At 46.1% G+C, this 25,000-nt stretch overlaps 8 non-coding genes and 14 pseudogenes across 8 annotated transcripts; all 22 read right to left on the bottom strand.

The window, feature by feature from the left end:
• Nucleotides 1-24: 24 nt before the first annotated feature.
• LOC133938322 (5S ribosomal RNA) lies at nucleotides 25-143 on the bottom strand (annotated as a pseudogene).
• A 6,204-nt stretch (nucleotides 144-6,347) lies between these two features.
• On the bottom strand, nucleotides 6,348-6,466 carry LOC133947455 (5S ribosomal RNA). The gene has a single exon (XR_009919104.1). It is a non-coding gene; the product is annotated as a 5S ribosomal RNA (ribosomal RNA).
• Nucleotides 6,467-6,528: 62 nt separating this feature from the next.
• LOC133938204 (5S ribosomal RNA) lies at nucleotides 6,529-6,647 on the bottom strand (annotated as a pseudogene).
• Nucleotides 6,648-6,709: 62 nt separating this feature from the next.
• On the bottom strand, nucleotides 6,710-6,829 carry LOC133941303 (5S ribosomal RNA; annotated as a pseudogene).
• Nucleotides 6,830-6,891: 62 nt separating this feature from the next.
• LOC133944717 (5S ribosomal RNA) lies at nucleotides 6,892-7,010 on the bottom strand. Its single transcript, XR_009916494.1, has one exon. It is a non-coding gene; the product is annotated as a 5S ribosomal RNA (ribosomal RNA).
• Nucleotides 7,011-7,072: 62 nt separating this feature from the next.
• On the bottom strand, nucleotides 7,073-7,181 carry LOC133943722 (5S ribosomal RNA; annotated as a pseudogene).
• Nucleotides 7,182-7,223: 42 nt separating this feature from the next.
• On the bottom strand, nucleotides 7,224-7,342 carry LOC133943873 (5S ribosomal RNA; annotated as a pseudogene).
• Nucleotides 7,343-7,404: 62 nt separating this feature from the next.
• Nucleotides 7,405-7,523, bottom strand: LOC133938815 (5S ribosomal RNA; annotated as a pseudogene).
• Nucleotides 7,524-7,585: 62 nt separating this feature from the next.
• On the bottom strand, nucleotides 7,586-7,704 carry LOC133946495 (5S ribosomal RNA). Its single transcript, XR_009918185.1, has one exon. It is a non-coding gene; the product is annotated as a 5S ribosomal RNA (ribosomal RNA).
• Nucleotides 7,705-7,766: 62 nt separating this feature from the next.
• On the bottom strand, nucleotides 7,767-7,885 carry LOC133945803 (5S ribosomal RNA). Its single transcript, XR_009917524.1, has one exon. It is a non-coding gene; the product is annotated as a 5S ribosomal RNA (ribosomal RNA).
• A 62-nt stretch (nucleotides 7,886-7,947) lies between these two features.
• Nucleotides 7,948-8,056, bottom strand: LOC133943894 (5S ribosomal RNA; annotated as a pseudogene).
• A 14,994-nt stretch (nucleotides 8,057-23,050) lies between these two features.
• Nucleotides 23,051-23,169, bottom strand: LOC133937414 (5S ribosomal RNA; annotated as a pseudogene).
• Nucleotides 23,170-23,231: 62 nt separating this feature from the next.
• Nucleotides 23,232-23,350, bottom strand: LOC133940496 (5S ribosomal RNA). The gene has a single exon (XR_009915649.1). It is a non-coding gene; the product is annotated as a 5S ribosomal RNA (ribosomal RNA).
• Nucleotides 23,351-23,412: 62 nt separating this feature from the next.
• Nucleotides 23,413-23,531, bottom strand: LOC133946552 (5S ribosomal RNA). Its single transcript, XR_009918241.1, has one exon. It is a non-coding gene; the product is annotated as a 5S ribosomal RNA (ribosomal RNA).
• Nucleotides 23,532-23,593: 62 nt separating this feature from the next.
• Nucleotides 23,594-23,702, bottom strand: LOC133943950 (5S ribosomal RNA; annotated as a pseudogene).
• A 62-nt stretch (nucleotides 23,703-23,764) lies between these two features.
• LOC133940325 (5S ribosomal RNA) lies at nucleotides 23,765-23,883 on the bottom strand (annotated as a pseudogene).
• A 62-nt stretch (nucleotides 23,884-23,945) lies between these two features.
• Nucleotides 23,946-24,064, bottom strand: LOC133934604 (5S ribosomal RNA). The gene has a single exon (XR_009912780.1). It is a non-coding gene; the product is annotated as a 5S ribosomal RNA (ribosomal RNA).
• A 42-nt stretch (nucleotides 24,065-24,106) lies between these two features.
• On the bottom strand, nucleotides 24,107-24,225 carry LOC133943655 (5S ribosomal RNA; annotated as a pseudogene).
• A 62-nt stretch (nucleotides 24,226-24,287) lies between these two features.
• Nucleotides 24,288-24,406, bottom strand: LOC133941122 (5S ribosomal RNA; annotated as a pseudogene).
• A 62-nt stretch (nucleotides 24,407-24,468) lies between these two features.
• On the bottom strand, nucleotides 24,469-24,587 carry LOC133945943 (5S ribosomal RNA). Its single transcript, XR_009917658.1, has one exon. It is a non-coding gene; the product is annotated as a 5S ribosomal RNA (ribosomal RNA).
• A 62-nt stretch (nucleotides 24,588-24,649) lies between these two features.
• LOC133942520 (5S ribosomal RNA) lies at nucleotides 24,650-24,768 on the bottom strand (annotated as a pseudogene).
• A 62-nt stretch (nucleotides 24,769-24,830) lies between these two features.
• LOC133940883 (5S ribosomal RNA) lies at nucleotides 24,831-24,949 on the bottom strand (annotated as a pseudogene).
• Between the last annotated feature and the right edge of the window lie 51 nt (nucleotides 24,950-25,000).

The raw sequence follows: 25,000 nt of genomic DNA on the forward strand, positions 1-25,000 counted from the left end.
ATACGTCAGGTAAAACAAGAAAAAAGCTTGCAGCACCTGGTATTCCCAGGAAGTCTCCCATCCAAGTACTAACCAGGCCCGACCCTGCTTAGCTTCCGACATCAGACGAGATCGGGCGTATTCAGGTTGGTGTGGCCGTTAGCCTTTGAGTCCACCCTCTGAACCTTATTTATACATGTAAATACGTCAGGTAAAAGTGGAAAAAAGCTTACAGCACCTGGTATTCCCAGGCAGTCTCCCATCCAAGTACTTACCAGGCCCGACCCTGCTTAGCTTCCGAGATCAGACGAGATCGGGCGTATTTTTTTTTTTAATCTTTTTTATTATCAGAAATATATTCCATTTTATGCAATTACGCATTCATTTATACGTATATCAATAAAAATAAATGAAAACAGTCCCACAAATTAAACCACCCTCAGAAGCCGCACAAACAATTAACTAAACACACTTTCTCTTTTAAATTAAAAAAAATAAGAACCAGACATCAAAAGCAGTATCTTATCCCGAATACACTTACCCTCGAAATTAAACCGCCCCTCAGTCCCAAAACGCAAACCGAACAGCTAAACACAGAATCTTTTAACCTCGACCATTTACCCACAAAAATAATCCACCCCTCATTCGAAAAACCACACAAAACCAAAATCCCACACAAAACTCCCTCACTCTCCCACCTCCAAAAATAAGCCACCCCCTTTAAACCACCCAAATCAACCCCAGACGGTGCCCTTCTCAGTCATCCATACAATTCCATTCTCATTCACACCACATACTCCCGCGCTCTCTACAAACATACTCACAAACAAAGCCTCATTCACAACATACAGCATTCGTAAGTGTCTTTTCCATTCATTCACAAACAGCCTCCATACATCCAACTTTCTCCTTTCTTACAGTGCAAACTTGCGTCTGTTAAAAATTGCCCTCCTTGCGAACCCAAGGATCATGTTGATCGTTTTCCAATTTTTATATTTCCTATTCATTCCCAAGAGTACAGACAATTCCCACCCCCGATCCACCCAGCAGTCTCCCACACTGCACCCTGCCAGCAGCCCCTTGATTTTTCCCCAGAATTCTGCTAGCTCACAACAATACACAAAAATATGATTAAAGTCTTCATCCCTCCTTTCACACACCATGCACGTCCTCCCATACACTCCCCTGAGCATTTGGTGCAGGATGATGCATGTGAAAATCCTCCTGTGCCTTATTTTGAAATCAAGATCGAATATTGCATGCGGTGTGTGCGGTATGTCAATATTCTTCCACAAAATGTTGGGTGTAATGTCCGGATATGTGTCTGTCCATTTACTCTCGCATGTGGGTTTTTGCACTCTATATGTCAATGCATGCCTATACCAAATCTTTGTTATGATATCAGCAATGGCGTGTGTCTCCCCCCCCAGGCGCAGGGAGATTCCCACCTCATCATCCTGCCCAACCCTCCCCTTATTTCTAAACCCGTCCCCCCATTCACTCATCACACTCTCTTCCACTCTCTCCAACACTTTCACAATCACTTCCCTCCTATATGTTATCCCCTTCTCTCTCACTATCCTAATCACTCTTTCTTTATCCCATCTCCCTCCCCTGTCGACTAGATCTCCCACCCGCTTCAGCCCCGCCCTCTCAAGAGCCACGCTCTTGATGACCCCTCCGCCCCCCTGTTTAAAATATGGGCTGGAGAGGAACGGCAGCCTCATCACAGACGCTCTTGAGTCGCATACGAGTGTGGTCTTATCAAATAGCAGGAACCACGCGTTGAGCACCTCCTGGAAGAACCGCGGCAGATGTGCATATGCCGCTGCGTCCTGCATCTGCAACAAATTGTCTTTACTCAAGAGACCAAATGTGCTCAGCCACTGGCTGAAGTGGCCTTTCCAGGCCGCCTCCCGACTTGCATCCCTAAATTTACCTATCAATTTAGTTCGTAACGCAGTTCTTTTTGCGAGTACGTCCATCAATCCTAGCCCACCCTGATCTTTGACCCTTATCAGCGTTCTATGCGCAATACTGGCTGCTTTGCTCCTCCAAATAAAGTCTCTAACGACTTTTGCAATCTTCTGCTCAGCCCAAGTCGGAAGCGCACAAGTGCTAAATGCATGGTTCACCTGCGACAAAACTAGAGCATTGGTGACAGCCACCCTTCCCCTTAAAAGCAAACCCCTAGCCCTCCACATACACAGGGTCTTTTGCATACGTCCAATAACATCTTTCCACGTCAAATCATCGCATTCATTCTCATCACTTCCAACATACACTCCGAGCACTTTTCTTTTATTCTCTACTACTTTGAATCCCCATTTGTTATTTAGATCTTTGTTCCTACCCATCCCCATTATTTCAGACTTTTCCATATTAATTTTTGCTCCTGAAGCTCTCTCATAAGTTTCTATATGTTTCAACACTATATCTACATCACTCTCACTTTTAACCATTACATTAATATCATCCGCATACTGCATTACGCTAATTTTTCCCTTACCTATTCCACACACTCTTTTATCATTAGCAATTAAAGCCGCCAACGGCTCCGCCACCATGCTGTAGAGCAGTGCTGACATTGGGCAGCCCTGCCTCACTGACCTCTTGACATCAAAAGAGTCAGTCAGAACACCGTTACATTTTATTTTACTCTTAGCCCCCCCATAAAGCAATCCCACCCACCCCCTTAATTTAGTCCCAAATCCAAGTTTCTCTAGTACCCTCCCCAAAAAAACCTGATCCACCCTATCAAACGCTTTATTTAAATCAATCCCCAGCCACAATCCTCCCTCCTCTTCCATATCTCTTACTACCTGTTTTATTGTTATTATTGAATCCCCAATGTCCCTCCCTGGAATACTATACGCTTGAGTTGGACCTATTACTGAACCTATTACCTCCCTTATTCTATTCGCAAGTATTTTAGCAATTATTTTATAGTCAGTGTTGAGTAGACTGATTGGCCTATAGTTATCAAGATTTTTGTTATCTCCCTTATTTTTATAAAAAATCGTTATTATGCCTAATCCCATACTCTCAGGGAGCCAGCCTGTTTTCTCTACATACTTGCAGAGTTTTTCAACTACCGGAGCCAGAATTTCCTTAAAGCCGACGTAAAACTCGGCTGTCAGACCATCACTCCCCGGGCTCTTATTTTTGTTTAGTCCATCAATAGCACTATATATCTCTTGTACAGAAAATTCACAATCGCACCAAACACTATCCTCCCTACTTAAAGTTTTCTTTAGTGCCTCTAAGGCCTCTCCTACACTATCTTTATCACATGCATCTTTTTTAAATAAACACTCATAATAATCCCTAACTACTTTTAATATCTCTTCCTTATCAGTTACTATTTGACCATTATTATCTAATACTTCCTTTATCTCAGTTTTATTTTGTTTTTGTTTTTCCAAACCCAGGAAAAAGGCTGTGCTCCTTTCCCCTTCGTACATATATTGAATCCTGCTTCTAATAGCAGCCCCTCTACACTTTGCTACCTGTAAGGCACTCAATTTTTCTTTTAAATCCACATATTTTTCCGTACATATATTACCCTCCTCATCTAACAGTTTAATTTCCTCATTTAGTTGTTTTCTCAAATGATCCTCCTCTGCATTTTCCCTTTTCCTTTTTTCTATACCATACCTGACACATTTGTTTTTAATTCTTATTTTCACACTCTCCCACCACACACTCATATTCTCATCATCATTCCATTCATCCATCATTCTCTTCATAAAAAACCCCATGCTCTTCATAAACACAACATCTCCCAAAAAGCTGGCATTAAAACACCAAGGCCTCTGGTTAACACTCCCTTCCCTCCCTCCCACCTCTAACCTAATCCCCGCATGGTCACTCCAAGTATTATTAATGTATTCCACACTCTTAATTATTTTAACTTTTCTACTTTGTACTAACGCAAAGTCAATTCTACTCTGTTTAAGAGTATTTGCAACAAGTTGCCTTCTTGAAAAAACCCTTTTCCACGGGTGTAGGACTCTCCATATGTCAACCAATTGATTGTTCTCCATTAAATCCCTAAGGGTTCGCCTAGTGCTGTCCCCTTTAAATGTATTGTTACTCGATAAATCAGATTGAGTCAAAATAACATTAAAATCCCCCACAATCATACAATTAGAGTTGCACCACACATTCAAACCAGCCAAAAAAACCCTCCTCTCCTTCTCCCCATTGGGTGCATGTAAATTAATTATTCTAAGTTCCCTCCCCTCAAAAACACAATCAACAACTAACAACCTCCCCTCTAAATCTCTATGAACTAAATTAATCCCCGTTATTTTAGCACTATTAAAGCAAATCGCCACTCCCCTGGCCCTGGGAGTCCCTTTTGAAAAATAAACCTGTCCTTTCCACTGCTTTCTACTTACATTAAGTAGGTTGTCATCCCATCTAGTCTCCTGCAAACACAGAATATCAGCTCTCATATCCAATATGGCATTTCTTTTATATTCTGTTCTCAAACCGTTAGCATTCAGAGAAAAAATAACCAAGGCCATAAATAATAAAAATAAAATAAGGAAAAAACCAACGAGAAAGAGCCAACTAGCACATTAACCTTCATTAATACATTAACGATTCTTGTTCTTCTTCCCACTCCCCTCCGTTTTTTGCTTTGCAGACAGCCTTTTTTTCGCCTCCCTTAGCTCCTCCATGTCCATATCACTCCCCGAGCTCCCCTCCCTCACAGTTTTATCAACAGAATCCCCACTCTCCCCCACCTCATCATTGCCCCAAGTCGTTTTAAGTACAGTTTTCCCCGTTCCATCCCCAAACATTCTTACCCCTTCCCGTTTTTCACCTCTGCCTCTTACGCTCCTGTCTCCAAGCCGCCGCGGCAGGCCCTTGCTCAGCTCTCCCTTCAGGCCCAGGTCTGCAGGCTGGCCCGAGGTGAGCTCCTCCTCCAGCAACGTGGGGTAATCTTTCCCCCCAGAGGCACCGTCCTGGTCCATGCTCGCGCTCATACCCTCATTATCTCCCTCCTCGTCCTCACCACCACCACCGTCCGGCGCACCCGGTTCGCCACTATCCGACTTGCTGCCGTCCTCCTCCGCTTCCTCCTCCACCGAGCATATGCAGTCTCTCTCTCTCCTCTGGCACATCCGACATTTTGCCACCCCTGTGGCGCACTCCCGGGCATAGTGGCCTTGACATCCGCATTTGTGGCAGGTGAAGTCCGGGCACTCACGCAGGATGTGGCCAGGCTGCATGCAACTCCTACACACCTTCATTTGACGGTCATGGATCACTCTGAAATATTCAACACCCGTTGCCGTGTTGAATTTCGTGGAGTACGGCAAGGATTGCACAAGCTCATTAAATTTAACCCGTACAATCCTTGTTCCATCGGCTATATTGGTGCCCGGCCACATCCTCCTCTTAATGGACGAAAGCGCCCGGACTCCCCACCCACTTAGTTTGTCAAGGATTTCCTCGTCAGATGTGTACGCTGGCAGGGTGAGAAAAGAAACCACCAGCTCATCATTGCATAGTTCTTTGGCAATTATCCTAGTATTGTGTATTTTAAAGCCGTCAAGCAGACGGTCCTTCCCCCTCTCTCCGCATACCGTCACCTCCAGCTTCCCGAGGGCCAGCACTCTACAAGCCCTTATTTCACCGCACACAACCGCCATAGCCTTCATTACTTCGCCTATAGGTATAACGTCCCCGCATTGCTCCACGCATACCGTGAGCCGCCTTTCATACTTGCGCTCTGTCTTCCTTATCCCGTCCACTGTTTCTCCTCCAGCCATCTGCTCTTGCCCGTCTCCAGCCGCCTTGCCGTTTCCATCTCCCCCGCTCTCTCCTTCTCTCCTTTCTCCTCCCGAATCCTCCGCCATGATCCTTCCTCCTCTCAACCCGCCAGCTTCTCCCTTTTTCTTTCCGTCCTCCTCCACCTTACATCCTGCTCCATTCTCCGTCCCTCCAGCTAGCTGCCCGCCGGCACTCACTTCTCCCGGTGGCTTCGCCGAAGCTAGGCCCCGGATCACTCCAGCCTCCACAGTAGCAAAAGAACAAAAAAAGACTGGAAAAGTATATATATATATATATATATATATATATATATATATATATATATTAACTCAGGGCGATCCCCCAACAGTCTATGACTGCGGGGGACGAAAAAAACCACAAAATAACTGGGTTGTGAAGCCAGATAACAACACTCCAAAAAATTCTCTCCACCAGAACAAACGATTCACCATGCGGCTGTCCAAAAAACACTACGTACTCCGACACTGTAGGGGGTGCCAGGTTGGTGTGGCCGTAAGCGAATGAGTCCACCCTCTGACCCTTATTTATACATGTAAATACGTCAGGTAAAAGAAGAAAAAAGCTTACAGCACCTGGTATTCCCAGGCAGTCTCCCATCCAAGTACTAACCAGGCCCGACCCTGCTTAGCTTCCGAGATCAGACGAGATCGGGCATATTCAGGTTGGTGTGGCCGTAATCGAATGAGTCCACCCTCTGAACCTTATTTATACATGTAAATAAGTCAGGTAAAAGTGGAAAAAAGCTTACAGAACCTGGTATTCCAAGGCAGTCTCCCATCCAAGTACTAACCAGGCCCGACCCTGCTTAGCTTCCGAGATCAGACGAAATCGGGCGTATTCAGGTTGGTGTGGCTGTAAGCGAATGAGTCCACCCTCTGAACCTTATTTATACATGTATATACGTCAGGTAAAAGTGGAAAAAAGCTTACAGCACCTGGTATTCCGGGGGAAGTCTCCCATCCAAGTACTAACCAGGCCTGACCCTGCTTAGCTTCCGAGATCAGACGAGATCGGGCATATTCAGGTTGGTGTGGCCGTAAGCGAATGAGTCCACCCTCTGACCCTTATTTATACATGTAAATACGTCAGGTAAAAGAAGAAAAAAGCTTACAGCACCTGGTATTCCCAGGCAGTCTCCCATCCAAGTACTAACCAGGCCCGACCCTGCTTAGCTTCCGAGATCAGACGAGATCGGGCATATTCAGGTTGGTGTGGCCGTAAGCGTTTGAGTCCACCCTCTGAACCTTATTTATACATGTAAATACGTCAGGTAAAAGTGGAAAAAAACTTACAGCACCTGGTATTCCCAGGCAGTCTCCCATCCAAGTACTAACCAGGCCCGACCCTGCTTAGCTTCCGAGCTCAGGCTCATTCAGGTTGGTGTGGCCGTAAGCAAATGAGTCCACCCTCTGAACATTGTTTATACGTCAGGTAAAAGCTTACAGCACCTTTTATTCCCAGGCAGTCTCACATCTATGTTCTAACCAGGCCCGACCCTGCTTAGCTTCCGAGATCAGACGAGATCGGGCGTATTCAGGTTGGTGTGGCCGTAAGCGAATGAGTCTACCCTCTGAAACTTATTTATACGTGTACATACGTCAGGTAAAAGTGGAAAAATGCTTACAGCACCTGGTATTCCAAGGAAGTCTCACATCCAAGTACTAACCAGGCCCGACCCTGCTTAGCTTCCGAGATCAGACGAGACCGGGCGTATTCAGGTTGGTGTGGCCGTAAGCGAATGAGTCCACCCTCTGAACCTTATTTATACATGTAAATACGTCAGGTAAAAGAAGAAAAAAGCTTACAGCACCTGGTATTCCCAGGCAGTCTCCCATCCAAGTACTAACCAGGCCCGACCCTGCTTAGCTTCCGAGATCAGACGAGATCGGGCGTATTCACGTTGGTTTGGCCGTAAGCGAATGAGTCCACCCTCTGAACCTTATTTATACATGTAAATACGTCAGTTAAGAGTGGAAAAAAGCTTACAGCACCTGGTATTCCCAGGCAGTCTCCCATCCAAGTACTAACCAGGCCCGACCCTGCTTAGCTTCCGAGATCGGACGAGATCGGGCGTATTCAGGTTGGTGTGGCTGTAAGCGAATGAGTCCACCCTCTGACCCTTATTTATACATGTAAATACGTCAGGTAAAAGAAGAAAAAAGCTTACAGCACCTGGTATTCCCAGGCAGTCTCCCATCCAAGTACTAACCATGCCCGACCCTGCTTAGCTTCCGAGATCAGAAGTATTCAGGTTGGTGTGGCCGTAAGCGAATGAGTCCACCCTCTGAACCTTATTTATACATGTTGTTGTGCAATAGTAGGGGGACTCGAAGTTGGCTAGTTATCGATAATCATGGAATATGATTATTGAAACAATAAAGATTATTTATTTAAAAATAATTAGATTATTAATTGAAGATGATCAGTAATCAAATAACAATAAAACTATTAATTAGTAAATAAGGAAGTTTAACAATTAAGAATCGTTAAATCATTAATTTGAGAATGATAAAGTCTATTGATTAAGAATAATTAAATAATTAATGTAAACTTATGAATAATCAATCAATGAATAACAACTACCAATGAAAAACAAGTAATTTATCAATCTAGAAAGTACCAGCTATCAATCAATAATCATAAGGTTATCAACCAAGAATAATTAAATAATTAGTCAAAACCATAAAATCGTTAATTTAAGGATAATACGATCTATATTAATACTCGAGAAGGGGCACCACCCTGGTTACAGGGACCAACAAGTCAGTCTATAAGCATCAGTCTCATCTGATAAAGTAAATCAATAATCTCAATAGTTTATTTTAATGATTATATAATAAACGATGAAGGGTTGAGTTCAAGCACTGGCTATCGTTATCCAACTGTGTTCACATAAACATGCACCAATAATCACAAGATTCAAATACTTTAAGTATAAAAGGATTTATTAAAAGATATAAAAGAAAAGGTCAATGTTGTTCGAAATGATTCTTCACTTAACACAATCCGCTATATCCAATACAGTCGCAGCACATTCATCACAATTAATCACACTGCAAATCCTTCTGATAGGGTTGTGTGTGTGTTCTTGTGTGCGTGTGTGTGAGTGGGTGGGTGTGTGTGTGTGTGTGTGTGAGAGAGAAAAAAGGGGGGTCGATGACTCACGAAGTTTAAGAGGGCTGGCTTAACCCTGGGGGTTTGACTACAAAATTGGTGATGTCATATACACCAGGACTACAACTCAAAATGGCGGAGTCGCCTAAGGAATTTGGAGTCCGAATGGAGGCCGGGCCTCGATGTGTATTGCAATCAATGGTCGACGGACCACGTAACTTAGAGTCAAGATGGTCAAAGATGGCCGACTTAAACACACGTGAGACAAAGGTTGAGGGAGGACAAAGGGATTCTTTGTCTTAGCTTAGCTTTAGCGCCGAATGGCGTCGAGGTGCGTTCAGACCCCCTTGATCTCAGAATGACTATATGTGATGTGACTATATGTGTGTGCGAGGGCGAGGATGTGTGTGTCGGCGGATGTGGGAGAACAAAAGGGAGAGAGAGAGAGAAACATGCAGTAACACAGATCGGAGATGATCCTAAAAACGCCGTCAGAGGCGATCACACAATGAGGCCGGCAAACCAGCTACGTGAGAGGTGTCTTTTAACAGATGCACGTCTTCTGTGAGATCGGCCTGACGGAAACACGAATCAAACAGGAAGCTCCGGATCGTCACCGCGCGCTTTTCACAATAAGATCGACACGGCGGTCTTTCTATAAAAGCACAATCATATAACAGCACGCTAAATATTAAACTAGACTCTGCCCAGACATATGCCTCTTACTTCGTGTTGCTTCGCGGAGTTTCGTGCACGACCGTAGTTGCGCGAATTCCGGAAGGATGAAGTGGATGGGGTCCTGGCCTCAGGACGCTGATCGCGGAGCCGCGGATGCGGCGGCGAGATGATGCTGGGCCGAATTGGAGAGGATGCGTCTCTTTCTCCTTGGCAAGGTCTTTGCCCGTCTGCAGGAAGGAAACCGTGGCCGGATTGTCCGTGAATGGCGGGGAGAGTGTCTCTGTGCTCGGCCAGCGAGTGAGGGGAAGTTTCTGCCGCGCTCGATTCGAAAAATAAAAGCAACTAAAAGGAAGCTATTCAGAGTAAAAGCTTTAAGGGAAAAATAGGAAGAAATAAGCTTACGATGTACTGAAAAGGATAAGTTAAGCTTAAACTGGATTAGAAAAAGTAGCTTGAAAACTAAAAGTGAACTACAAAAAGATAAGTTTAAAATAAACTTCAGAAAGATCAAACAGCTGTTGAATTTGTTTCCTTTGTCTCCTCTGGATCACTAAGAACTAAACTGGAGATGTTAGCTCTATTATGAGTGGAACTGGAAAGAACTATTTTAGCTGGGTCTGACCTTAAATAGTACCTTGGAGGTGACTCCCGCCTTCTAGCAAGGCTAAGGGTCTTAGGCCAATAGGAAGGTCAGAGTTCAAAATCTGAGGAGCGGCTAAAGACACAGCAGGGGTCATTGACAGTTTCGACTGTGGCTTGCTCCCCCAAAGTACCTGAGGCTGGATCGGAATTCCCCACAAGGCCTCATGTTTACAGTCTCTGTGACTGTAGATCCCAACATCCCCCCTTTGGTCTGGAGAGTGGGACATTGATCGCGGTTTTCAGAGCAAACAAGGGTCGACAGTCCAATTGTAATCCATGGGATAATCCTTGAGTGAAGTGGGAACAGTGAAAGTCAGTTCATTTTACATGAGGTGTGTGTCCTAGGCAGAGAGAGAGCATATATGTCTGGGCAGACAGAGGCAAATTCTAGACAGAGTGAGACATTTATGTCTGGGCAGACAGAGGCAAAATCTAGGCAGAGTGACTATCTACTATTTCTAAAAACACAGCACACGCTTTCAGTTTCACACAATGTTTATCGGCAGTAATTGTAACATACCTATGAATTGATACGAAAGGTGAATGAAAAGAAAAGAAAGGAAAAACGGCGCAAGAGAGACAGAAAGAGATTCCCTTAGATCAGTGGGATGTCTTGGGTAGACCGAGGAGCTATCTTAGCCTTTATTTTGGGAACGAAAAGGAGTGAGTCCAGTTTCGCTTGGAGTTTCTGAATGTATCTGTGCAGAAAGAAAGCCACACCTATGGTGATAACCCATCCACTAAGGAGCAGTACCAGCGCGACCATGCTAATGGGATGTTCTGTAATTGTTGCTGTCCGATGGAAGTTTCTACCAAATTCGGTGGTAAGTCCCGTTGATCTAACGTTGAACTTGACCTCCTTTGTTCCTTCAGCTAAAAGCTGTTGTTGGATAGTGGTATCAATTGTGAGGTTGTGACCCTGAAAGGCGTCCATGATCTCAATCTCCGCGTCGTGTCTGTCGGAGTTGAGGTGATGGAGGACAATGTCACCAATATGTACAGTGGCTCCTTGAGGAACCACCAAGAACATCGTCTGGTTTAACAGCTTTAGTTTAGTGGATGAATCATGACGGTCATAGGCCATTATGGCTTCAGTGGCGGGTGTGTTAACCAACCATTTGTCACCAGCTCGCTCTACTCTTGTAGGAGTTTCCTCATTCCTGGTGGACATGCTGCCTTGGCACCTTTGTTCTGGGGCATTGGCTCGCAGACCACAGAGGTAATTAGTAACATCCCTGATAAAGGGGGTGCTGGGACAAATCCAATGTATGTCCTTTGTTTTTGTGCACAAACTTAAATTTGGGATGAGATAGAGCGAGGGGTTTTCGTCATGGTAGGCGAGTAATGGTGGTGTTTTAAGGTTAACATGTGTGTTTCCCTGCCAGAATCCTACATTGAGAACGGACTTTAGGTGGTACACGTTCTGTTGTTCAATGATAGGTAGGTTGACTATGAATCCTATTTCGAGGTTCTGTAGATCTACTGATATAGGGATTGCACTGCCAAGACTAAATGCCAGGTGTACCTGAGAGGGCTGCACGATCGTAGTGGTAGCTGACTGCAAGATTCTTTCAACAAGATCTAAAGATACTAGATAGGTGGGGATCCTACCGGCACTTAAACTGTTGATAGTGGAACTAATTTCTCTTAAGAGGTCCTGCATTAAGTCTTTCACTACCTGAACATATGTTATGTCGTCCCTCACGATAACTGACAGAGTGTCTAAGGCATGTCGGGTATTATTTAGGAGAGCAGAGTGGAGGTTGACAGCCAATACAGTACCCTGGAGCGTTTTTCCCAGGTCCTGTAACTGGTTTTGTTGGAGGTTAAGTCCCTGTTGGATTTCTGGCATTTCATCGTCTAGTTCACTCATGGGCCTTTGGAGTGAACCGACGCTGATTGAGTTGGCTGCTGATAGGCCAATCGAGAAAAGTGATCCGATAGCGGATGCGGCAAGAACTAGGGCCCCTAGGAACCTTTTTGGTCTCTTTTGGTTACTGAGGTCTTTTTCAGTGACCAACAACTTTTGCAGTTGCTCGAGCATATGCCTAGTGGTCTGCTTGGCATGTCCCACTGTATCATGCGTTTGGATTGCACTTAACCTCCCCTCAGTCGCCTGTGGGGTGTAACGGATGTGAAGTCTATACACATCCCAGGGGTCCAGTCGTACGTAGACTCTTTGAATATAAAGTCTGCAACGCGTGATGAGGAGTCCAGGTGTGTTTTGTAGAACAATCCCGGTTGGCGGGCCTTGTTCCACCACCTGAACTGGTTGAACGATTTTGGGACTGAGGAACATGCCAAGGATCCAAAGGAGCATCATCCTGAAACAAATAAACCCTAGTTAATACTGAGAATGGAATGAAAATTTATACTAATGCATGCTAGCGGGTTGAATTTTACGCATGCGACTATTGATGCTGTGAGTGGTTCAGTGGTTTTCATCTAGGAGTTGGGCTGCCTCCCCCCTTTCTGACGTGGGGGTGGCCTCTGCTCCTGAGATTGGGGAAGGCTGGTATGGTTTGATCTGGTTTGAATGGACCCATTTGTACGTGGGGGGTCTTCTCTGTTTTGGGATCCTAATTCGGTGTGCTACCGGTGAGAGTTTCCCCACAACTTCAAAGGGCCTATCCAGCTGGGGAGGAATTTCTTGGAGACTCCCACTGGTCTTATGAACTTGAAATAGAAAACCTTGTCACCTGTCATAGTAGGCTTTTGAAGCTTTCAAACTGGCCTCCAGAGTTTCTTGTGCCAGTGCAAAGGTCGTCTTCAGATAGTCACGTAGCTCTGCCACGTACTGATGTGCGGTGTATGCGGTCATAACGCTGAGGTCTTCCGCATGGTACAACAGATGCAGGGGGAGAGTCATTTGTCTTCCTGTCATCATCTCAAAGGGTGTGATACCTGTGGAGCGGTGCGGGGTGGACCTGATTGCCATCAGCACCAGGGGCAGTTTTACATCCCAGTCCTTTCCATTACTTCCTACGTACTTCTTCAGCATGTGGATAATGGTCCGGTTGGCAGGTTCTACTTGGCCTGACAATTGGGGGTGATGGGAGATGTGGAATGAGTTCCCCGGTCCGAATCAATTGAGAGTGGCAGGCCCCAGCGACTGAACACATGATTTAGCAGTAGGACTGCTGTGGTGACGGCTGTGTCATTGGACGCTGGGAGGCATTCCACCCATTTGGTGAAGGCACAAGTAACGGTGAGCAGGTACTTGTTGCCTCTTGATGACTTTGGGACCGGTCCTATCCAATCGATCTGAAGGTGGTACCATGGAAATGACACGCCCCTTCCTTGAAGTGGGGCGCGACTCAGTGGTGATGACGGTTGGAACTGGCAACAGGTAAGGCACCCTCGGACGTAGGATTGGGTGTCATTGATCAATAGCCATTGATGGCCAGTACCCGACTTGCTGGAGGGTGCTTAGAGTAGCCTTGTAACCTCTATGGCCACCGACAAGGGAGTCGTGAGCGTGGGACAACATTACCCCCCTGTGGTCGGTTGGAACGACCCAGCGGTTTGGTCCTTGGCCACTACGGGTGTAGATGAGCAGATCCTTTTCCATCTTCAGGTGGGGTAGTGCAGTTTGATATGCCCGTACCTCCTTGGGTTGGTCAGTAAATGGTTGAGAGTCTTGCGGGGAAGGTGTCGCGACTATCTGGCGGATGGCACTGATGACGGGATCCTGTTCCTGCATTGCAACCAAGTCTGTATCTTCAGGTTTACGACCCAGATGCAGGATCTGGTCGCAGGCTTGGGGGTTCTCCTGTCGCTCCCTTGCCTGTCGTCGGGTGATCGCGTTCACTACGCAGTTTTGGGGACTCTGAAGCCCATCGCCCTGTAGTTCCCAGTGCACGCCTTCATCTGCTCCTAGCTTGGCTAGTCGGTCTGCTTCGTCGTTGCCGTCTTTGTCTGGTCCAGGCAGTTGGGAGTGACCCTTGACTTTCTTCCAGTAAACTATCAGCCCTTGGTCTGTTACCAACTGATCACAGGTCAGGAAGAGTTCTGAGTGTTTGACTTCCTTGTTCCTGGCATTTTTCATTCCTTTTTCCTTCCATAAGGGAAAATGGGAAATGAAACTGTGACGGGCATAGTTTGAATCTGAACAAATCACCAACTGCGTTATGGCCAGCTTGACTGCTTGTTGAAGGACGATGAGTATAGCAGCGATCTCTGCGTACTGGCTGGTCTTGGGTCCTAGCTTGTAATGAGTTGGTTCGCTGCTGCTGTAGTTGGCCCAGGCAATGCCAACTCCTGCCCGGAGCTGGCTCTCGTGGTGGAATGAGCAACCATCAACATAGACCTTGGGAAGGTCTTCACAGACGTTTTCTTCATAATACCGGTGGTTGGAAGGCAGTGATGGAGTGGTTGTTGGGAGAGAGATGGGGTCTGATCGTTCGTTTTCATCACAATTGTGGCACTCCGCCAAGCCTTTACCCAGGGCCATCTTGTTGTTCTGGGCGTACTTCACTTCGATGTCGTAGCCTTGGAGTGCCATCATCCATGTGGCTATGCGGCTGTTTGTGACCCGTCCTTCTCTCAGTCTTTGGCTGTTCAGGAAGGCTATGGGTTGATGGCACGTCTCTATGATGACCTTTTGTCCTCCGATGTAGCTGCGGAAGTGTTCTACAGCCCAGACTGTGGACAGGAGTGCTTTCTCACAGTCTGAGAATTTGATTTCCACACCGCTCGACAGGCGTAGGCCACGACACGCTTGTCGGTGTCGTACTTCTGTGCCAGGGCCGCACTGAGACAGTGGGAGGTGGAACTCTTTGTCTTTGTCTGGGTAGGCCAGACAGGATGCCGAACAGAGTTTTTCTTTCATCTGACGGAAAGAATGTTCTTGGGGTTCTCCCCACTCGAAGGGCTTGTCTTTGCGCAGGAGTTCGGTGAGAGGTCTGGCTATCTCTGCGTAGTCTTCAATGAACTGGCGGGAGTAGTTACAGACCCCGAGGAAACTTCTGAGTTCTGTTAGGCGACTGGGGGCCTTGATGTCTTTGATGGCTTGTATCCGCCCTGCTTGGGGTTCGATGCCATCAGCGCCGACGGTCAGACCAACATATTTTACCTTGGTGCGACACCACTGGCCTTTGGTGAGAGCCAGCTTGGCTCCTGCATTGGACAATTGCTTGAGGACATGTCGGATCTCAATTATGTGTTCCTCAAAGGTTTGGCTCCTCATGAAGATGTCATCCACATAAATGAGATTTACACGTGTTGCGGCGTCACTCATAGCTTTGTGGAGAAAGATGTTGAACTCGGAGGGAGAGTTTGAATATCCGAAAGGACACCGGTTCCAGGTATACTGGCTACCCCCGAAAGAGAAAGCTAGTTTGAATTGGTAGGCTTGGTCCACCTTCATAGTCCAGAATCCATTTGCCACGTCTACAGTAGAGAAGAACGTGGCTCCTTTTACCTTGGCTAGCTCTTGATCAAGGTGAATCATGGGCCAGCGGGACAGGGGGACTTGTTTGTTCAGGGGACGGTAATCGATGGTGAGACGCCATTTTCCAGTTGGTTTGAGCACTGGCCAAATGGGTGAATTGTAAGTTGAATTACATTCCCTGATTATCCGTTTCTCTAACAAAGTGTCGAGGATGTCTTGAATGGATTCGTAGGCTGCCAATGGGATTTTGTACTGACGTACGAAGGTCGGAGGTGCGTTTGGATCCGTGGGAATGCGCACAGTGTGGAGGTCAGTGACTCCACAGTCGGTGGAGTCTTGGGAGAACATTGACTGGAAGTCAAGGAACAGATCCCGAAGCATGTTTCTCTGTGCGTCTGTTGTCAGGGCATCTGCTTTCTCCAATTGTTGTTTGATCTCTGCCTCGAACCCGGGATATAGTTCTGTAGTCTGTGCATCCCCTGGGCTGTCCTGCCCTGGTTGAGTTGCTAGAGCATACACCATCATGTCCCCTTCTGTTGTCAGAGAGGCTCCATAAATGGCTTCATCTTGCAGTGACTCATGACGCATGACCGTGACCATGTTGGTTGGGAATGTGTGAAGGACTTGATCCACAGCGTCGTCTTTGGCTAGAGAAGGGGGAAGTTCCCCAATGACCGGTATCGTCAGTTCGAAATCATGGAATGAGCTGTCAATCAACATTCCTATCACTTGGTGTGCTTTCAATTGAACGGGGCAGTGCGTGGGGTTTTTCACAAGCACGTACGTCGTTCGGTGGTTCACTTCCAGCAGCTGCGTGCCAAAGACTGCCAGGTTGAGTTCCTGGAAGGAGGGCAGCGGTTGGAAGAAGGCCTGGGGACCCGGTAACCTTTGTCCCTTGAGGATTTCAAGTCGGATAGGGGCCCCGGTGGTTCGTGGAGGAATGACCATGTCAACCTCACTGGCGACCTGGCAGGCTTGGGGAATTGTTTGTCCAGAGAGCATTTGGACTGGGTCGTTGGACAGGCAGTATCTCTCGGCGTTGACTTGTGACCACAAAACTTGGTTTATGGTATTCACTTGTGTTCAAAGTCTGATGAGGAGATCTGCTCCTACCAAGAATGAGGAGGGAAGTTGGGCTACTACGCTCACGAAATGCCAGATCTGTCGTTTTCCGATTCGCACGGAGATAGTGCACACTCCAGTCGCCTTGATAGGGGTCTGTGGTATCTCTGGTGAGAGAAGTCGGTGGCAGCGTCGCACAAAAACAGGTGGGGGTTCTAGTCTGCACAGATCAGTTTACGTTTCCATACTGATGCGGATTTCTCGGACCAGAGTGCTACTAGAGTTTTGGAGGTCAGGATGCCATTTAGGAAAACATCTTCTTTGATGCGGGGGACGTATAATGACGGGTTGTCATTGGTTAAGGAACATAGGAATGAATCATGGGCTCTGAAAGTGTTTCCTGAATCATGTGGTGGCACGGGCCCACTTGCCGTGGTCCTGATGGGATGCGGGCTAGAGTCTGTTTCTGAAAGGGGCAGGTGCATCGGGAAGATTCTGCTGGGTGTCTGGATGGCAGCGACTTGAATGGGAGGACGGGCGTTAGGCTCGAGAGGTTTTGGGTTATCGACTTGAGCCCAAATGCGTCCCTGGTGACAGTCTATGAGCGGGGCCAATCGATCCAGCAGATCCTGACCGATGAGCAGTGGTTCAGTGTCGATGGAACAGATGTAGATGGGATGTGCCAGACTCATCTCTTGGAAGGTGATATCGATCCAGGCACGTTTTGTGATGGGTGACTGGTCCTGAGTGTAGCTGGTGATATTGATGTTGCAGGTTTCAATTTGCAGGGGTTTTCCAAGGGACAACATTGTTGTTTCGACTTGGGAGAAAGTGTTAGCACACATCAGGCTGATTTCCGAGCCTGAATCAAGTAGGGCCAGGGAGCTGAAGCAGCCTCCTATTACTACTGAGGTATATATGCGTTGTGCGTTGCCTTTCCGGACAAGGTCGCCCAGGAAAGTTAAGAAGGGAGCAGTGTCTGTAGTGAAATTTTCGGGGTGTGGTCTAGTGGTGCTTGAGTTTCCCCAGCCAACAAAGTACACTCTGGAGGTGGGGATGGCGGACACCTGTTCTAGTCACATTGATGGGGGATCACCATCTGGATTCTTTGGGGGACCATGCGGTGCAGTGGGAATCTTAGGGGCATCTTGGTTCCTTACTGCCTCTGACACCCATCGGCGTATCAAACCTTCCATTTGTGGATGCATTGGTGGAGGGAACTCCTGTTGATTCCAGCGTTCCTGTTGATTCACGGGTCCCTGTCTCCTCCCATGTTCTTGTTTCTTCCAATTATCCTGTGGATTCCATGGATCCTGTTTCTTCCCATGTTCTTGTGTCTTCCAATTATCCTGTGGATTCCATGGATCCTGTTTCTTCCCATGTTCTTGTGGCCTCCCTTGTTTGGGATATTTGTTGTCATACTTCTCGTGGCGTCCACGCTCAGCCCAATCAATGCCTCTCTGTTGAGAGGTTGTTAGGTGCTGCGACCTCTGGTTGCGGGGCTGGGTTGACCCCTCCCTTTCTTGATTTCTTCTGGAGTCCTGTTGGACGGGTCGACGTTCACGATACTCTCTCCTGGGGTGTGTTCTGGCCAGAGGTATCTCGTTCCCCTCCAGCGTCAGATCCATGTGGGGTTGAGCTTGGATCCCTAGAACCCTGGCGTCCTGTTCTTGTGCTTTGTTTGGACGTGGTCGCGTCTCCCAGGCTAGTTGAGAGTACCTTCTCATCTCTTGCATCGAGTGGTTACCAGCTCTGCAGTACATGGTAACATCATATCGCACACTATCGTGGAGGTTGTGCAGGAACAAGGATTTGAAAGCTGTGTCGTTTTCCAGCCCGGGAGCGTTACGTCCTTGGAAATACGCCGTTCTCAGACGTCTGTAATATTCCCTCGGAGGTTCATTCTTCCTCTGCAGGACAGCAAAGGCACCAAGGGTTGCAGAGGCCTGGTCGGTGAAGAGTGAGTACTCTTCGTGCAGGGCCTGACATAGGTCGAAATAATTGTCTCTGACCTCAGGTGACAGAGTTTCCATGAAGGCGTGGACGTTTCTGGCTGTCGTCTTCCAGACTAGCTTCAACTTTTCTCTGGGTGAGGGGTTGGTTATGTCCAAGAGGCAGCGTTCTACCTCACGAAGGTAATCGTCCACGTTGGACCCTCGGACGTCGGGATCGAACCGATCGATGTCTTTAGACAGGGACTCGATCTGTCGGGTGCGAATTCCCTGTGCCACCGGTGCTTCTTGGTGTCCAGAGTCATCTGAGTCATGTCCTTCCTGATGCTGGTCATAGAAACCATCTTCTTGGCGTGCATTAGGATTGGTGGACCAGTTCGGTTGTGACCAAGAACCAGATCGTGCAGCCGCCTGTGTGGAAGGCGGAGGAGGGTTGTAAGATAGGTTCCTCCCTGACTGTGAATATCCTTCAGCCATCCAGGGCGGCGTTCTTCCGTCGTCCTGATATGGATCAGGTAAGTTTCGTACAGGGGGGTCTCTTTCTAAGGTGAGTTGATTTTCAACGTCAGCTGGACGGGCGTTCTGTGTTGCCTGATGGTCAAAAGTCACTGTGCTCCTAGGGGTTTCTGCTCCAGGCTTCGCTTTTGCGTTGGCCGGGGTGGATCTCCGATCAGCGTGGTTGATAAGCCATGGGGAATCAGTTTCGGCCACCTGACGTTGGCGTGGTCGTGCTTGAAGTTGCTGTTCTGGTGTCTCTATTTCACTGGCTTCTCCAGAAGAGATGTCAATTCTTGACCTTGTTTCCACTCCAGGGGGCCACAGACCGTTTCCTATGTATCTTGCCTCTCTTTCACTCTGACGTTTGACCTGCTCGCGCAGATTTTCGCACTCCTGCAGTGTCTGGTCCCATTCTTCGCGGGACCTATCAACTTCCTGTTGTAAACAGGAATTCCTCCCCTGCAGCTGGGACTTTTCATTAAGTTCTGCCTGACATACTGCTTCCATGGCCCTGATCTCGTCAGAGTGTTGTTTGGCTTTCAGCTGGGATCGGCGGTCGTACAGGATGGCCAGTTGTCCCAGAAGTTGGGCTACTGAGCGTTGGGGGCCAAAAGGATCTTCAATGTACGTGACTATTTCATTTATCTTTTCATCACAGGCACTGACATCGTACCCACTGAACTCACTCACCTCATCAACCGACAGTTTCACCAGATCTGCAACCAAATGTGGCATGTCGTCTGGCCTTGGAGAGGCCTGCGCCCCGCTTTTGTCAGAGTTACTCATTGTCTAAGTATTATAAGACAATCAGTGGATTACTTAAACTCGCTGGGATATCAGCGGGTAACAATCTTAAGTTGCACTATACGATCAGAAACACAGGTGAGCTCTAACCTGTGTCTATTACGTAACTTTAGGCAGGATAGCTCGGCGGCTCAATCCTCTGGACCTAGTAAGCAACAACTAATCTCAAAAATCAAAATAACATGCAGAAAGTCTCCAATCAAAGTTACTAACAACTGAAAATGCAGTCAGCAACCAACCACAGTTGAACAAAACCCTAATATACCTGCTTGACAAAGGTTTTAAGGGGATCAAAAAATAAGATGTTGAAAAGCAAAATACATTTTTTTTTTAAATATTTTCTTGACAATCATTTATGATTAATTTCGGAAAAAGAAAAACAAAATGTATTAGTTTTGGAAAAAGTTTTATCGAAAATGTAAATTTATTGAAAAATCTATCTTGAAAATTAAATTTATTGAAAAATTTAATTTATTGAAAAATTAAATTTATTGAAAATCCAAATTTTATTGAAATTGAAATTTATTCAAAAATTAAACTTATTCAAAAATCAATTTATTGAAAAATTAAATTTATTGAAAAATTAAATTTATTGAAAAATTAAACTTTATTGAAAGATTAATTTATTGAAAAAGTTGATTTATTGAAAAATCTATTTCTTGAAGAAAAAGAAAAAAATCAATTTATCGAAAAATTAAGTTGGATTATTGTACATAGATATTATGACACAGTTGGAATAAAATAGCCTCACACGGGGCACCATTTATGTTGTGCAATAGTAGGGGGACTTGACGTTGGCTAGTTATCGATAATCATGGAATATGATTATTGAAACAATAAAGATTATTTATTTAAAAATAATTAGATTATTAATTGAAGATGATCAGTAATCAAATAACAATAAAACTAGTAATGAGTAAATAAGGAAGTTTAACAATTAAGAATTGTTAAATCATTAATTTGAGAATGATAAAGTCTATTGATTAAGAATAATTAAATAATTAATGTAAACTTATGAATAATCAATCAATGAATAACAACTACCAATGAAAAACAAGTAATTTATCAATCTAGAAAGTACCAGCTATCAATCAATAATCATAAGGTTATCAACCAAGAATAATTAAATAATTAGTCAAAACCATAAAATCGTTAATTTAAGGATAATACGATCTATATTAATACTCGAGAAGGGGCACCACCCTGGTTACAGGGACCAACAAGTCAGTCTATAAGCATCAGTCTCATCTGATAAAGTAAATCAATAATCTCAATAGTTTATTTTAATGATTATATAATAAACGATGAAGGGTTGAGTTCAAGCACTGGCTATCATTATCCAACTGTGTTCACATAAACATGCACCAATAATCACAAGATTCAAATACTTTAAGTATAAAAGGATTTATTAAAAGATATAAAAGAAAAGGTCAATGTTGTTCCAAATGATTCTTCACTTAACACAATCCGCTATATCCAATACAGTCGCAGCACATTCATCACAATTAATCACACTGCAAATCCTTCTGATAGGGTTGTGTGTGTGTTCTTGTGTGCGTGTGTGTGAGTGGGTGGGTGTGTGTGTGTGTGTGTGAGAGAGAAAAAAGGGGGGTCGATGACTCACGAAGTTTAAGAGGGCTGGCTTAACCCTGGGGGTTTGACTACAAAATTGGTGATATCATATACACCAGGACTACAACTCAAAATGGCGGAGTCGCCTAAGGAATTTGGAGTCCGAATGGAGGCCGGGCCTCGATGTGTATTGCAATCAATGGTCTACGGACCACGTAACTTAGAGTCAAGATGGTCAAAGATGGCCGACTTAAACACACGTGAGACAAAGGTTGAGGGAGGACAAAGGGATTCTTTGTCTTAGCTTAGCTTTAGCGCCGAATGGCGTCGAGGTGCGTTCAGACCCCCTTGATCTCAGAATGACTATATGTGATGTGACTATATGTGTGTGCGAGGGCGAGGATGTGTGTGTCGGCGGATGTGGGAGAACAAAAGGGAGAGAGAGAGAGAAACATGCAGTAACACAGATCGGAGATGATCCTAAAAACGCCGTCAGAGGCGATCACACAATGAGGCCGGCAAACCAGCTACGTGAGAGGTGTCTTTTAACAGATGCACGTCTTCTGTGAGATCGGCCTGACGGAAACACGAATCAAACAGGAAGCGCTGGATCGTCACCGCGCGCTTTTCACAATAAGATCGACACGGCGGTCATTCTATAAAAGCACAATCATATAACAGCACGCTAAATATTAAACTAGACTCTGCCCAGACATATGCCTCTTACTTTGTGTTGCTTCGCAGAGTTTCGTGCACGACCGTATTTGCGCGAATTCCGGAAGGATGAAGTGGATGGGGTCCTGGCCTCTGGAAGCTGATCGCGGAGCCGCGGATGCGGCTGCGAGATGATGCTGGGCCGAATTGGAGAGGATGCGTCTCTTTCTCCTTGGCAAGGTCTTTGCCCGTCTGCAGGAAGGAAACCGTGGCCAGATTGTCCGTGAATGGCGGGGAGAGTGTCTCTGTGCTCGGCCAGTGAGTGAGGGGAAGTTTGTGCCGCGCTCGATTCGAAAAATGAAAGCAACTAAAAGGAAGCTATTCAGAGTAAAAGCTTTAAGGGAAAAATAGGAAGAAATAAGCTTACGATGTACTGAAAAGGATAAGTTAAGCTTAAACTGGATTAGAAAAAGTAGCTTGAAAACTAAAAGTGAACTACAAAAAGATAAGTTAAAAATAAACTTCAGAAAGATCAAACAGCTGTTGAATTTGTTTCCTTTGTCTCCTCTGGATCACTAAGAACTAAACTGGAGATGTTAGCTCTATTGTGAGTGGAACTGGAAAGAACTATTTTAGCTGGGTGTGACCTTAAATAGTACCTTGGAGGTGACTCCCGCCTTCTAGCAAGGCTAAGGGTCTTAGGCCAATAGGAAGGTCAGAGTTCAAAATCTGAGGAGCGGCTAAAGACACAGCAGGGGTCATTGACAGTTTCGACTGTGGCTTGCTCCCCCAAAGTACCTGAGGCTGGATCGGAATTCCCCACAAGGCCTCATGTTTACAGTCTCTGTGACTGTAGATCCCAACATCGTAAATACGTCAGGTAAAAGTGGAAAAAAGCTTACAGCACCTGGTATTCCCAGGCAGTCTACCATCCAAGTACTAACCAGGCCCGACCCTGCTTAGCATCCGAGATCAGACGAGATCGTGCGCATTCAGGTTGGTGTGGCCGTAAGCGAATTAGTCCACCCTCTGAACCTTATTTATTCATGTAAATACGTCAGGTAAAAATGGAAAAAAGCTTACAGCACCTGGTATTCCCAGGGAGTCTCCCATCCAAGTACTAACCAGGCCCGACCCTGCTTAGCTTCCGAGATCAGACGAGATCGGGCGTATTCAGGTTGGTGTGGCCGTAAGCGAGTGAGTCCTCCCTCTGAACCTTATTTATACATGTAAATATGTCAGGTAAAAGTGGAAAAAAGCTTACAGCACCTGGTATTCCCAGGCAGTCTCCCATCCAAGTACTAACCAGGCCTGACCCTGCTTAGCTTCCGAGATCAGACGAGATCGGGCGTATTCAGGTTGGTGTGGCCGTAAGCGTTTGAGTCCACCCTCTGAACCTTATTTATACATGTAAATACGTCAGGTAAAAGTGGAAAAAAGCTTACAGCACCTGGTATTCCCAGGCAGTCTCCCATCCAAGTACTAACCAGGCCCGACCCTGCTTAGCTTCCGAGATCAGACGAATTCAGGTTGGTGTGGCCGTGAGCGAATGAGTCAACCCTCTGAACCTTATTTATACATGTAAATACGTCAGGTAAAAGAAGAAAAAAGCTTGCAGCACCTGGTATTCCCAGGAAGTCTCCCATTCAAGTACTAACCAGGCCCGACCCTGCTTAGCTTCCGAGATCAGACGAGACCGGGAGTATTCAGGTTGGTGTGGCCTAAAGCGAATGAGTCCACCCTCTGAACCTTATTTATACATGTAAATAAGTCAGGTAAAAGTGGAAAAAAGCTTACAGAGCCTGGTATTCCCAGGCAGTCTCCCATCCAAGTACTAACCAGGCCCGACCCTGCTTAGCTTCCGAGATCAGACGAGATCGGGCGTATTCAGGTTGGTGTGGCCGTAAGCGAGTGAGTCCACCCTCTGAACCTTGTTTATACGTCAGGTAAAAGCTTACAGCACCTGGTTTTGCCAGGCAGTCTCACATCTATGTTCTAACCAGGCCCGACCCTGCTTAGCTTCCGAGATCAGACGAGATCGGGCGTATTCAGGTTGGTGTGGCCGTAAGCGAATGAGTCTACCCTCTGAAACTTATTTATACGTGTAAATACGTCATGTAAAAGTGGAAAAAAGCTTACAGCACCTGGTATTCCAAGGAAGTCTCACATCCAAGTACTAACCAGGCCCGACCCTGCTTAGCTTCTGAGATCAGACGAGACCGGGCGTATTCAGGTTGGTGTGGCCGTAAGCGAATGAGTCCACCCTCTGAACCTTATTTATACGTGTAAATACGTCAGGTAAAAGTGGAAAAAAGCTTACAGCACCTGGTATTCCCAGGTAGTCTCCCATCCAAGTACTAACCAGGCCCGACCCTGCTTAGCTTCCGAGATCAGACGAGATCGGGCGTATTCAGGTTGGTGTGGCCGTAAGCGAATGAGTCCACCCTCTGAACCTTATTTATACATGTAAATACGTCAGGTAAAAGAAGAAAAAAGCTTGCAGAGCCTGGTATTCCCAGGCAGTCTCCCATCGAAGTACTATCCAGTCCCGACCCTGCTTAGCTTCCGAGATCAGATGAGATCGGGCATATTCAGGTTGGTGTGGCCGTAAGCGAATGAGTCCACCCTCTGAACCTTATTTATACGTGTAAATAAGTCAGGTAAAAGTGGAAAAAAGCGTACAGAACCTGGTATTCCCAGGCAGTCTCCCATCGAAGTACTAACCAGGCCCGACCCTGCTTAGCTTCCTAGATCAGACGAGATCGGGTGTATACAGGTTGGTGTGGCCGTAAGCGAACGAGTCCACCCTCTGAACCTTATTTATACATGTAAATACGTCAGGTAA

Source organism: Platichthys flesus, chromosome 22 (assembly GCF_949316205.1).
Source record: "Platichthys flesus chromosome 22, fPlaFle2.1, whole genome shotgun sequence".
NCBI classification, from domain to species: domain Eukaryota; kingdom Metazoa; phylum Chordata; class Actinopteri; order Pleuronectiformes; family Pleuronectidae; genus Platichthys; species Platichthys flesus.